Raw genomic sequence first — 11,103 nt, forward strand, 5'->3', positions numbered from 1 at the left:
TCACCTTTAAATTTGTTCCATCTCTAAGACTAGAAATTTCAACTGCGCCATGAGAATAAATATTAGTAACAACATATGATCCAACCCATCTGGACCTTAGCTTACCAGGAAATAGTTTAAGACGAGAATAAAATAAAAGAACTTTTTGCCCCACAACAAAATTCTTCTGAGAAATCATCTTGTCATGGAAAAGTTTCGTCTTCTCCTTGTAAATACGAGAACTCTCGTAAGCATCATTACGAATCTCCTCAAGCTCATTAAGTTGTAACTTACTTTGTTTCCCCACATTGTCATAATCCATGTTGCACATCTTTATCACCCGATATGCCTTGTGTTCAAATTCAACCGGAAGATGACAAGCTTTTCCATAAACCAACAGATATGGAGACATACCAATCGATGTTTTGTACGCCGTTCTATATGCCCAAAGTGCATCATTAAGCCTGTAACTCCAATCTTTCTGTGTAGTGTTTACGGTTTTCTCAAGAATAGACTTAATCTCACGGTTTGGGATTTCGGCTTGCCCACTAGTTTGTGGGTGATACGGCGTACCAACCTTGTGTGTTATATTGTACTTATTGAGTAAAGTATGGAAGGACTTCTGGAAATGTGAGCCTACGTCACTGATAACCAATCTTGGTGTACCATGTCTAGAAAAATATATTCCTTCAAAAACTCACAAACAACTTGAGAATCATTAGTAGGGGTGGCTTTAGCTTCCACCCATTTAGAAACATAATCCACAACAAGAAGTATATAAAATTTTCTATAAGAATTGACAACATGACCCATAAAATCAATTCCGCACACATCAAATACTTCAACAACAAGAATTGGTGTGAGTGGCATTTGATTTCGAGCACCTAGATTGCCCGTTCTTTGACATCTATCACAGGATTTGCAAAAAATGTATGCATCCTCAAATAGGGTAGGCCAATAAAATCCAATTTCAAGTACTTTGAAAGCGGTACGTTTAGAACCAAAGTGATCACCACATGCATAAGTATGACAAAAAGTAAGAATAGATTGAAATTTAGAATTAGGTACGCACCTGCGAATGATTTGATCAGAAACGTATTTCCACAAGTAGAGCTCATCCCACACATACTGCTTGGCTATTTTCTTAAGCTTAAGCTTTTGAAAATTAGACATTGTACTAGGAACTTGTCTTGTAACCAAGTAGTTCACTATATCCGCGTACCAAGGTGTTGAATCTTCAATTGAGAAAAGCTGTTCGTATGGAAAACGATCTTGTAAAGGAAGTTCTTCTTTGGAAACAGCAAGTCTACTAAGATGATCAGCAAAAGTATTTTCAACACCTCTTTTATCCTTGATTTCATAATCAAATTCTTGCAATAGTAGAATCCACCGTATAAGCCTTGGCTTAGCTTCTTTCTTCTTTAGTAGGTACCTAAGTGCTGCATAATCAGAATATACAACCATTTTTGAACCCACCAAATATGATCTAAATTTTTCTAGTGCAAACACTATAGCCAGAAATTCTTTCTCGGTCGTAAAATAGTTGATTTATGCATCGTTTAGGGTCCTAGATGCATAATAAATCACATGAGACAGCTTGTCTACTCTTTGACCCAAAACGGCTCCAACTGCATAGTCACTTGCATCACACATTAATTCAAATGGTAAACTCCAATCCGCTGACTTGATAAATGGTGCAGTTGTCAACAACTCTTTCAACTTATCAAAGGCATCCTTGCACTCCTTGTTGAAGTCAAAAATACCCTCTTTTTGCAATAATTTGCACATCGACATTGAGATTTTGGAGAAATCCTTGATAAACCGCCTGTAAAAACCTGCATGACCAAGAAAAGAACGAATTTCCCTCACCGAAGTGGGATATTGTAAGTTTCTTATTAAGTCTATATTTGCTTTGTCAACTTCGAGCCCTCGGGAGGACACAATATGACCAAGCACTATGTCATGGTTTACCATAAAGTGGCATTTCTCCCAATTTAGAACAAGATTAGTGTTTATGCATCTTTTAAGCACAAGTTCAAGATTTTGTAAACAAAAATCAAATGAATCACCATAAACACTAATATCATACATAAATACCTCAATGATGCGTTCCACATAGTCATAATATATACTGACCATACACCTCTGAAAAGTGTCAGGTGCATTGCAAAGACCAAACGACATCCGTCTATAGGAAAACGTACCAAAAGGACAAGTGTAAGTTGTAAAGACCCTCAAACTCGTCAACGTTATTAGACCAGTCATGAGACGACTAAGCCGATATTGACTCGATTAATTAGAGAGAACGTTAAATTATAGAAATTAATCTAACAACTATCTAGTTATGAAATTAGTATCATTAGATATGTCTCGAAAAGTTATGCGAGATGGACTACTCGAGCACGCCAATCGAATGTCGGACGAAGAAGATCTTATCAGTTTAGTTAGAAGGACAAAATCGTCATTTGTGCATGTTAACCGCTTGGCTGCCTGTATCATTTCTATGTGTGCCTTTAGCAATTTGGTCAGCCTTATCCCCTTTACCTATCGAGCAGATAAACTCATATATTTCATTCTTCTTCATTTTTCATTTTCTTCTTCTTTCATCTTCATCTTCTTTCTTCTTCTTTCTCTCTTTCCTGTTCTGCAGCTGCGGTGTTTCTGAGAAATTTGAGAGATGAAATTAAGTTATGAGATCGTGAGGGCTAGGTTGAGATCAAGGCATGTTTGAGAGTGTTGGGGTTGGATTCGACTATCGATTTTATACTTCACAGAAAGGTAATCAGAGAATTTAACTAGGGTTCTTAATTCGTTGTTAATTCTTTATGAAATTGAGTTTGTTTTGGTGAAATATTTCATGGGTTTGTTGTTAACTTGAGTAGAAAGGATTGTATAAGGTTTAATATTGGTTTCTTTGGGAAATTGAGATATTGATTTAGGGTTCTGTAATGAAGAAATATAAATTAGGGTTCGAGTTCATATTTGGGAATCAATTGAACAATATTGGAAGGAAGATGAATTGGTGAATTAGGGTTTTGATTGGTGTCTGAAATTGGAAGAAGAACATGGTAATTAATAGAACTGTTTTTAGATAAAGTATGGTGGTCTGGTGATGGTGACAGTTACATGTATGTTTAGGATTACAGATGGGTCTGGTTATTTGAATTACAGGGATGAAGCTTGCTGATATCGTTGTTGAACCATGAGCGGATTGAAGTTCAGATGATTGGTAGGATGTTTGAGTTGCAGCTGTAATTTGAGATACAAGTGGTAGTGCATGTCATGTTAGATGATTGCATAGCAAGTCCATCCAATTGAACTGAGTTGAATTGGTGGTGAAGATGAAATGGTCATGGAACTGAATTGGAAAGGAGTTGCAGGTTGGGTGCTGATGCTGTAGAGACTAAGTGGATTTGTTAGTGATTGGTGAATGGTTTAGTGATGCAGGAATGGATAAGTCGAATTACAGTTGATGTGGTGGTGAAGTCATAATGGTGATGAATGAGTTAGGTAGATGCATGTACTGTGTAGGTGAGATTCAGATGGTGGTGAACAAGGTTGTAGCGCATGGCTCAAGTATAAACTATGGAGTACAGATTGTAAGAGTAATTGCAGGTACAAGTATTGCTCTGAGTACGCAGTTACAGATGAGGATGTTAATGGATTAAACTGCAGGGTCTCGAGTATATTTAAGTGAATGTTAGGTCTAGTGATTAGATGCTGTTGGTGTTTGTGTATGGTGTTGAAGGTATATGAATTGAACTGGTGGTATTGCAAACTATGGTTTATGGAGATATGATGTATTGAATGTATGAACTGATGTTTTGGTGCAATGGTGAAATTTTTCTTGTTGTGTATTAGTTGGTGTTAATGGAATTGATTGAAGATTCAGAATGAGAAATGAGGGTTGAAGACTGGTGAAGCTGTGGAGTTGTAAATGTAGTTAGAAATACATTTTTGGTATAAATCTGTATTGTGTTTTGATGTACGAATTAGAAGTTTAGCTTAGGCATTTAGACCTATTAGTCATCCCAGTCAGTTTAGATGACTCAACTTGTTTAGCTGACTCAGTTGTTCTGACTGAGTTGACTCACAGATTCCCTATTTGACTCAGTGGACCTTGACTTCGTTGACCTGATTTTGACTCTGTTAACTTGGACTATGACCTGGACTTAGACGTTGACTGTTAGTTAACCTGTGACCGTCAGTTTGACCGATAGTGACTGTTAGTTCACTAGGATGAGCCCTATTTTCCTAAACTGATAATTTGGACCCCTTATGTTCCGAATTAGCCTTTGGTTTCTTCTACAAAGTTGTAAATATTCATAAGACTTATCTAATGGACTATAGAACCAACCTAATTAGATTAGTGAACCTTTTGATGAGTTAAAGATAGATAATGAAAATGTGTAGAACCATAAATGGGCTTAGAACCATTAGATAGTCCACTTAGCCTATAACTAGAGCATTGTATGATATTATGTTATGAGCCTTGTGTGAGCCTTTTGGATAAGTGAAAAATACTAGAACCCCCTACTATATGGGTTCAATATATAGAAGCTCCACTAAATGGATCATATATTGTCAACTCCATACTTTCAGAAAATGATATTACTAGGCCCAAAACATCAAATTTTCTTCAGATCTGGCCCATAATTAATTATTATGAATTTTAATAATGGCAACACTACCCTTTAGTATATATACAAGAGGAATATATCAGAAGATATTTCATTTCTTCATTCTCTTTCTCTTTCTTCTCCATCTCTTTCTCTCTCGGCTCCAGCATTTCAGATCTGTGAAGAAGAAGAAGACGAATCGATCCAGTAGTTTTTGCAGCTGATCATCAGTTAATCTTCAAATACGAATCAATCATTCAATCGATTTCATTTGAATCTAGGTTTTAGTTAGTTTTTAAGCTGCATCAGGTTAGGTTTTCGTTGGATCGACTGTTTTTTTTTGAAGATTTTGAATCGAATCTAAGTTTCAGTCGATTCGAAGCAGCAGAAATCATTTCCGATTAGGTTCATCATTCTTACTTTTCTTAGTTCGATTAATTCGATTAGGTTTTTGATTTTTATTTTGATTGATTCTGTTCATATATGAGAAGAAGAAGAACCTGATTTTTTTTTGAATCAATCGAAGATCTTTAATGTAGTTTTAACCCTAATTACTTACTTTTTATGCAGATTCAACAATGGAATTAAGAAGATCTTCAACAGCAGCAGAAATGAATTCGTCGTACGAGAAAATATCTGAAAATCAATAAGATTTCTCTCGTTTTTAATTGAATCAACAAGTTTTAAATCTAGGTATGCGTTTAGGATATTGTTGTTTCTGTTGTTTTTGTTGTTGTTGTTGACTTGTTTTTGTTTTTATTTTGCTTATCTCGCCTACACATCGTTTGATTGATGAATCTGTGGCAGTGTTGGTGGTGGATATGCAGGTTCTGGTGGAAGATGAGGAGGTTGTAGTGGTTGAGTTGGTGGTATTGGAGAAGTTTTGGAGGAGGATCTGAAGTCAGTGGTAAGTAAGCTGATTCTTTCTTTCTTATTTGACATAACTTGCTTTATTTTCAACATTTTTTATGAATAGATGTATTTTGTGTACAAATTTATAGCAATATGACATGTTTTGTGTTGTTTCATTAATTTTGTATTATGTGTACAAATTTATAGCAATACGACATGTTCTGTGTTGTTTCATTAATGTGTATGGATAGTTTGATACTTAGAAATTACTGTGCAAGTGTATGAGTCTTAGAATTCTGATGCACAACATGTGTAACTTGCGTCTACACATCCAAATTTCATGTGTAACTTGCGTATACACATGTATAATTTGCGTATACACATGTGTAATTAGGAGTTACACATGCTAATTGAATGTGTAGCTTATAGTTACATATGTGTTTTCATTGAACTGCTGGATACACATGTCATATATGGATGTGTAATTCTCAGTTACACTAGTCAGGTGCATGTATAACTCCTAATTACACATGCTAAGCAAACAAAAGCACCCAATTGTTGAGACAAAAGCAATTGCAGGAACTTTCCTCCCCCCATTATTGAGACATTACTTCCAAAACACCCAAGGTCTTATCTTCGTGTAATTTCTAGTTAGTGGTGGTGTTTTGGTATGAATCTAAGAGGTTTAGTATGGATAATTTGTATTTGGAGTTAGTGGTGGTGTTTTTGTATGAAGCTTTAGAGGTTTGGTATGGATGTTGGAGCTGTGTTAGACACTGTAAGTTGGATCTACTTTACATTCTGTTTGTCTTAGTGGTGGTGTTTTGGTATGAAATATATTTTTATGCACATCATGTTTTAAATATGTTAGCCATCTATAATCTCATCTTTTATCGACTCTGAGAAGGATATCATGTGATTTCTATAACCATATCCTTGTTTATCAGTTTGCAGCTATGTGTACTCTACGTGACAGTCTGCGTGTTTAACTAGCATTGGTAGACTATGGATGTGTAACTAGTAGTTACACATGCTAATTAAATGTGTAACTTATAGGTACACAAGCTAAATGGATGTGTATCTACTAGTGACACATGTTAATTAGATGTGTAACTATAAGTTACACATGCTAATTTGATGAGATATGCATATACAGTTCTTAGAAACTATTGAATGGTGCTGGCAATAATTTTGATTATTTTATTTGTTCCTGAATTTTTCTTTTGTAGTGGATTGACTACGTTAAACTACATAGAGCTTGCTTAATTGTATCAGAAGTGCAAGGATGAAGGTTTGTGTTTCGATTTTTAAATGCCAGTACCTTTTGTTATTTGTCTGAAACTTTTACAAGTAATTCACTGGACTTGACTGATAGACTAGCTTTGGCACTTGATATCATCACATATATTGACATATTTAAACTGAACCAAGAATGATGTTCATGTGAAACCAATCCTTTTTTAGCTGTTTGCTCCTGGCCTGTAGTTGTATGTTTTATTTGATGTTTGTGAGTCTTCGTTTATATCTGAATATGTACTTCCTTGGCCTTCTACAACTGAAGTATCTAGTATTCATGTATTGGAGGTGATTTGTATATGAGCATCTAGGAAGATGCTGGAGTGACTACCAGAGCCACCACACCTTATATGACATGTGTAACTGTTGATTACACATTTCATATGCATGTGTAACTCCAAATTACACATTTTATATGCATGTGTAACTCCAAAGTACACATGCATTTTATGTGTACTAGATGATTATACATGCTTGTTTATGAGTGTTAGTTAGCTGATTATACATATGCTATGATTTGATGAAATTTGTAGTGGAAGGTATGCTGATCTTTTGTAATGAAATGGTACTGAACAGGTTATGGATGTGTTGATTTCAGAGTATGAAAGTTCATAGAGAGCTGTAGGAGTGTGCAAGTTGTACAGATGCAGATTTGGCATTGGTTTGTAATGAACGAGTACTGTTATTGCTATCATATAGCTCAGGTATGCACTGGTTGAAGAATCAGAATGGTTTGAGTTAATGATGCTCAAGTAGATTTATGTTAGGAGTTAACATTACATGTACTGGTGCAACTACAGTTAAGACAGTGGTATGGAATAGAGGAAATGAAGCTGGCTGGTGCTGAGATTTGTACTCAGTTGGTGTTGGTTGCAGTTGCAGGACATGGGTTCCGATGGAATTGATATGTGGTAAGTTATGGCCTGAGTCTGAGAACTCAATATTGCATGCTAGATGCATGTTAGGATAAACAGGTGCAGACTATGGATGTGTAACTAGTATTTACACATGCTAATTAAATATGTAACTTCTAGGTACACAAGCCAAATAAATGTGTATCTACTAGTTACACATGCAAATTAGATGTGTAACTTATAGTTACACATGCTAATTTGATGGGATATGCATATGTAACTTATAGTTACACATGCTAATTTGATGGGATATGTTATAGTGGTTATATTTATGAAATTGAGAAAAGAACATCAAGTCCTAGTAGTAGGGAGTAGTAGTGGATGCAGATTAGACTAATTAGATGCAGGTTATACTTATAGTTACACATAATAATTAGATGTGTAATTTCTAGTTACACATGATGATTGTATGTGTAACTTATGCTAATATTCATGTGTAACTATTGTTTACATGTGTAACTACTGATTACACATGCATTTTGTTTTCCTGGGTTCATATCTATACCCTGCTGAATCAGTTGTGTGATCATTTTTTGCGATATTAATGTGCTAGCACAAGGTTCCCAGGTGTTTGTATTATTCTGCCAGTATAATTACTGTCTGAAGCTTTACTTTCTGTTGCTTAAAATGTCCTTTGTCATCGATAATATGAAAATGGCTTAGGTACATCTAGACTAGCGCTGTAAAACGTCTTTCTGTTAATACAGTGCTAACAACGTCTTTCTGCTGAAGCAGTGATATCTTAATTAAGAGCTTCTCATTCACTTGCAAGGTTAACTGTATTATTTTATGACTGGTAATTGCTTGATAGTCACCTCTCGTTTTTGCTAGTGTTATTCATTTAGAGATGAATTTGCTGATTTTATGTTGACATATCTAAGTCAGATGCATGTGTAACTCCTACTTACATAATTCAGATGCATGTGTATCTGCAAGTTACACATGTTAATTAGATGTGTAACTTTTACTTACACATACTGATTTTGGGTACACATATCAATATGTATGTGTAACTCTTAGTTACACTAGTCATATGCATGTGTAACTGCTAGCTACACTAGCCAGATGAATGTGTATCTCCTAGTTACACATGTTATATGCATGTGTAACTCTCAGTTACACAATTCAGATGCATGTGTAACCGCTAGCTACACTAGTCAGATGCTTGTGAAACTGAAATATACATTGTTTTATGTACTGTTCATTTTAATCGTATACATACTGATTGCTTGTTGTTATATTTCAGGTTTTAGATAACTTCATAAAAGCTAATTGCTTAAACGTGGTAATGGTCTCGCTGGAACTGGAGTTGACGCTGAATACACAAGTCAGATGCATGTGTAACTCTCAGTTACACTAGATAGACACATATGTAACTCTCAATTATACTAAACAGATGCGTGTGTAACTTCTAGTTACACATGCTAAGAAATTATTGTAAATGAATATTAAAGTAATAACTTTTTTTTTTGTGTTTTTTTTTTGATGTCTATTTATTTGCATATATATACAAGTGTGACTTTGCATTACACATATCATAAGGATGTGTAACTTCTGGTTACACATGCCATATGCATGTGTAACTTCTGTTTACACCTTCGCACTGTATTTTAATAATTTCGGGCCTAGATTTAAATTTTATTTAATTATGGGCTTGACAATATGCATAAGGGTATCAAGGTCTTTTAAAAACTCGGGGCCTAGATTTAAACTTTTTTTAATTAAGGGCCTCATATTATGGGTTATCCATGGGTTGGGCCTGAGCCTAATTTCCCCTTTGGATAATCTCTTAGATTGCTTGTGTGATTAACAATTACTCCTTATTAACAACGATCGATTCAAAGGATGAACCGGTAGATCGTGGATCTTGTGGTAGGCATGGCTTGTCATCAATTCAGGTGGGAACTTTGTAACCTTCTTGTAATCATTGAGTTTAAATTATTTGCGAGCATGATGTGTTTTTACTATTTATATGAATGTATATTGTAATTGCATTGAACGACGTTTGTATTGAATGTAATTGTATGTGTCTGATATGCGTTATGTGGTTTCCCTCGCGAGGAGTGTCTGTGTCTCCCCACAGCTCTTTGCTAAGTTAAGTAGGGCGGTATGCCATCCGTCGGCAATAGTATTAGTAGGGCGGTACGCCATCCGTCAGAATATTATGTATACTATTTTATTTATGGGAAATCACTCGCGTGCATGTTATGCTTGTTTGAATAACCTTTGCTTCTTGATACGTGAATTGTTTAATGTTTACTTTCACCTTTGTCTCTTTTAAATTACTGTTTTATCATTCGAACTGTGAAGCATGTTAGTGATTACTTGAGAGTTATTTGTTTCCAATTGGGCACCCCTTGGGATGATGTGCTCACTTGTTCCCACATCAGTTTTTCAGTAATCTGAAAGAATGAAGCGCTCGAAGATATCCGTTTCGTAGCTATGAACTTTATTAAATCTAGTGTTGTTGTGCATCTTTTACTATATGTATTCTTTCTTATTCTGTAAACAATACATTTAGTTATTCTTAGAACTCGAAATACTTTTATTTATATAATATCAGAGAGTTTGGGTTTTGTTATTAGCACTTTCTATAGTTATGATTCTTAAGATCAGTAATCTAGTTTGGATGCTTCAATTAGGTTGTAATCCTATTAATTAAGCATGTTTAGTATTTGGGGCGTCACAAGTTGGTATCAGAGCTCACTATTAGATCTTACATGGGAAACAATAGATAATAGCTAGTGTTAGATAGATTGTTAGACTAGTTTAGGACTTGGTTAGGTCTGTGAGAAAAATCTTAATCACTAAAAACAATCAATAACTAAAATATTTTTGATCTGGTTGATTTGAATAACATGTTTATTTGTTTGTTCTTTGTTTTGTGTATGTATGTTATTTTAAAATATGAAATAAAACTCATAGGTGGAAACCAAATTATATCACAGTTTAGATATTTCAATATAAGTTTAGAGATTGATGAATGTTAATTAAAGAACACTTAGTTAATTCAGCATTGGGAAATGGTAAGGTTTGTAATTCTTGTGTGTTTGTTTAGTGAACTGATAGATCCCAAATTTTACTTAGAAACTAATGGAGTATCTTCTCTCGTAATTAGAACCATTAATTTATTAGAGTAGAAAATTAGTGTGACAAATATAGACCTAGTCAACTGTTAGAATTTAAATTGGTATAGTTAAATCTGGAGCCAAGGATTATAGATTTTATTTAAATCTCTGCAAGATCCATATTAGTAACTTATAGTGTCAAATAATAAAGTAAACAATTGTATTCATAAATTTGTATGTACTCAATAAATTTTTTAAGAGTACTTAAAATAATAGTTCGACCATTATTGTTAATAATAATAAATGATAATAATATCATTAATAATCATAATAAAAGTAATATTAACACTCATCAAATAGTATTGTATCGAACTT

At 34.5% G+C, this 11,103-nt stretch overlaps 1 long non-coding RNA gene across 1 annotated transcript; it reads left to right on the forward strand.

The window, feature by feature from the left end:
- Positions 1-6,678: 6,678 nt before the first annotated feature.
- Positions 6,679-8,946, forward strand: LOC113361548. The gene is made up of 4 exons (XR_003365181.1): positions 6,679-6,741; positions 7,345-7,450; positions 7,547-7,657; positions 8,907-8,946. It is a non-coding gene; the product is annotated as an uncharacterized LOC113361548 (long non-coding RNA).
- The last annotated feature ends 2,157 nt before the right edge of the window (positions 8,947-11,103 follow it).

Source organism: Papaver somniferum, chromosome 3 (assembly GCF_003573695.1).
Source record: "Papaver somniferum cultivar HN1 chromosome 3, ASM357369v1, whole genome shotgun sequence".
Lineage (NCBI taxonomy): Eukaryota > Viridiplantae > Streptophyta > Magnoliopsida > Ranunculales > Papaveraceae > Papaver > Papaver somniferum.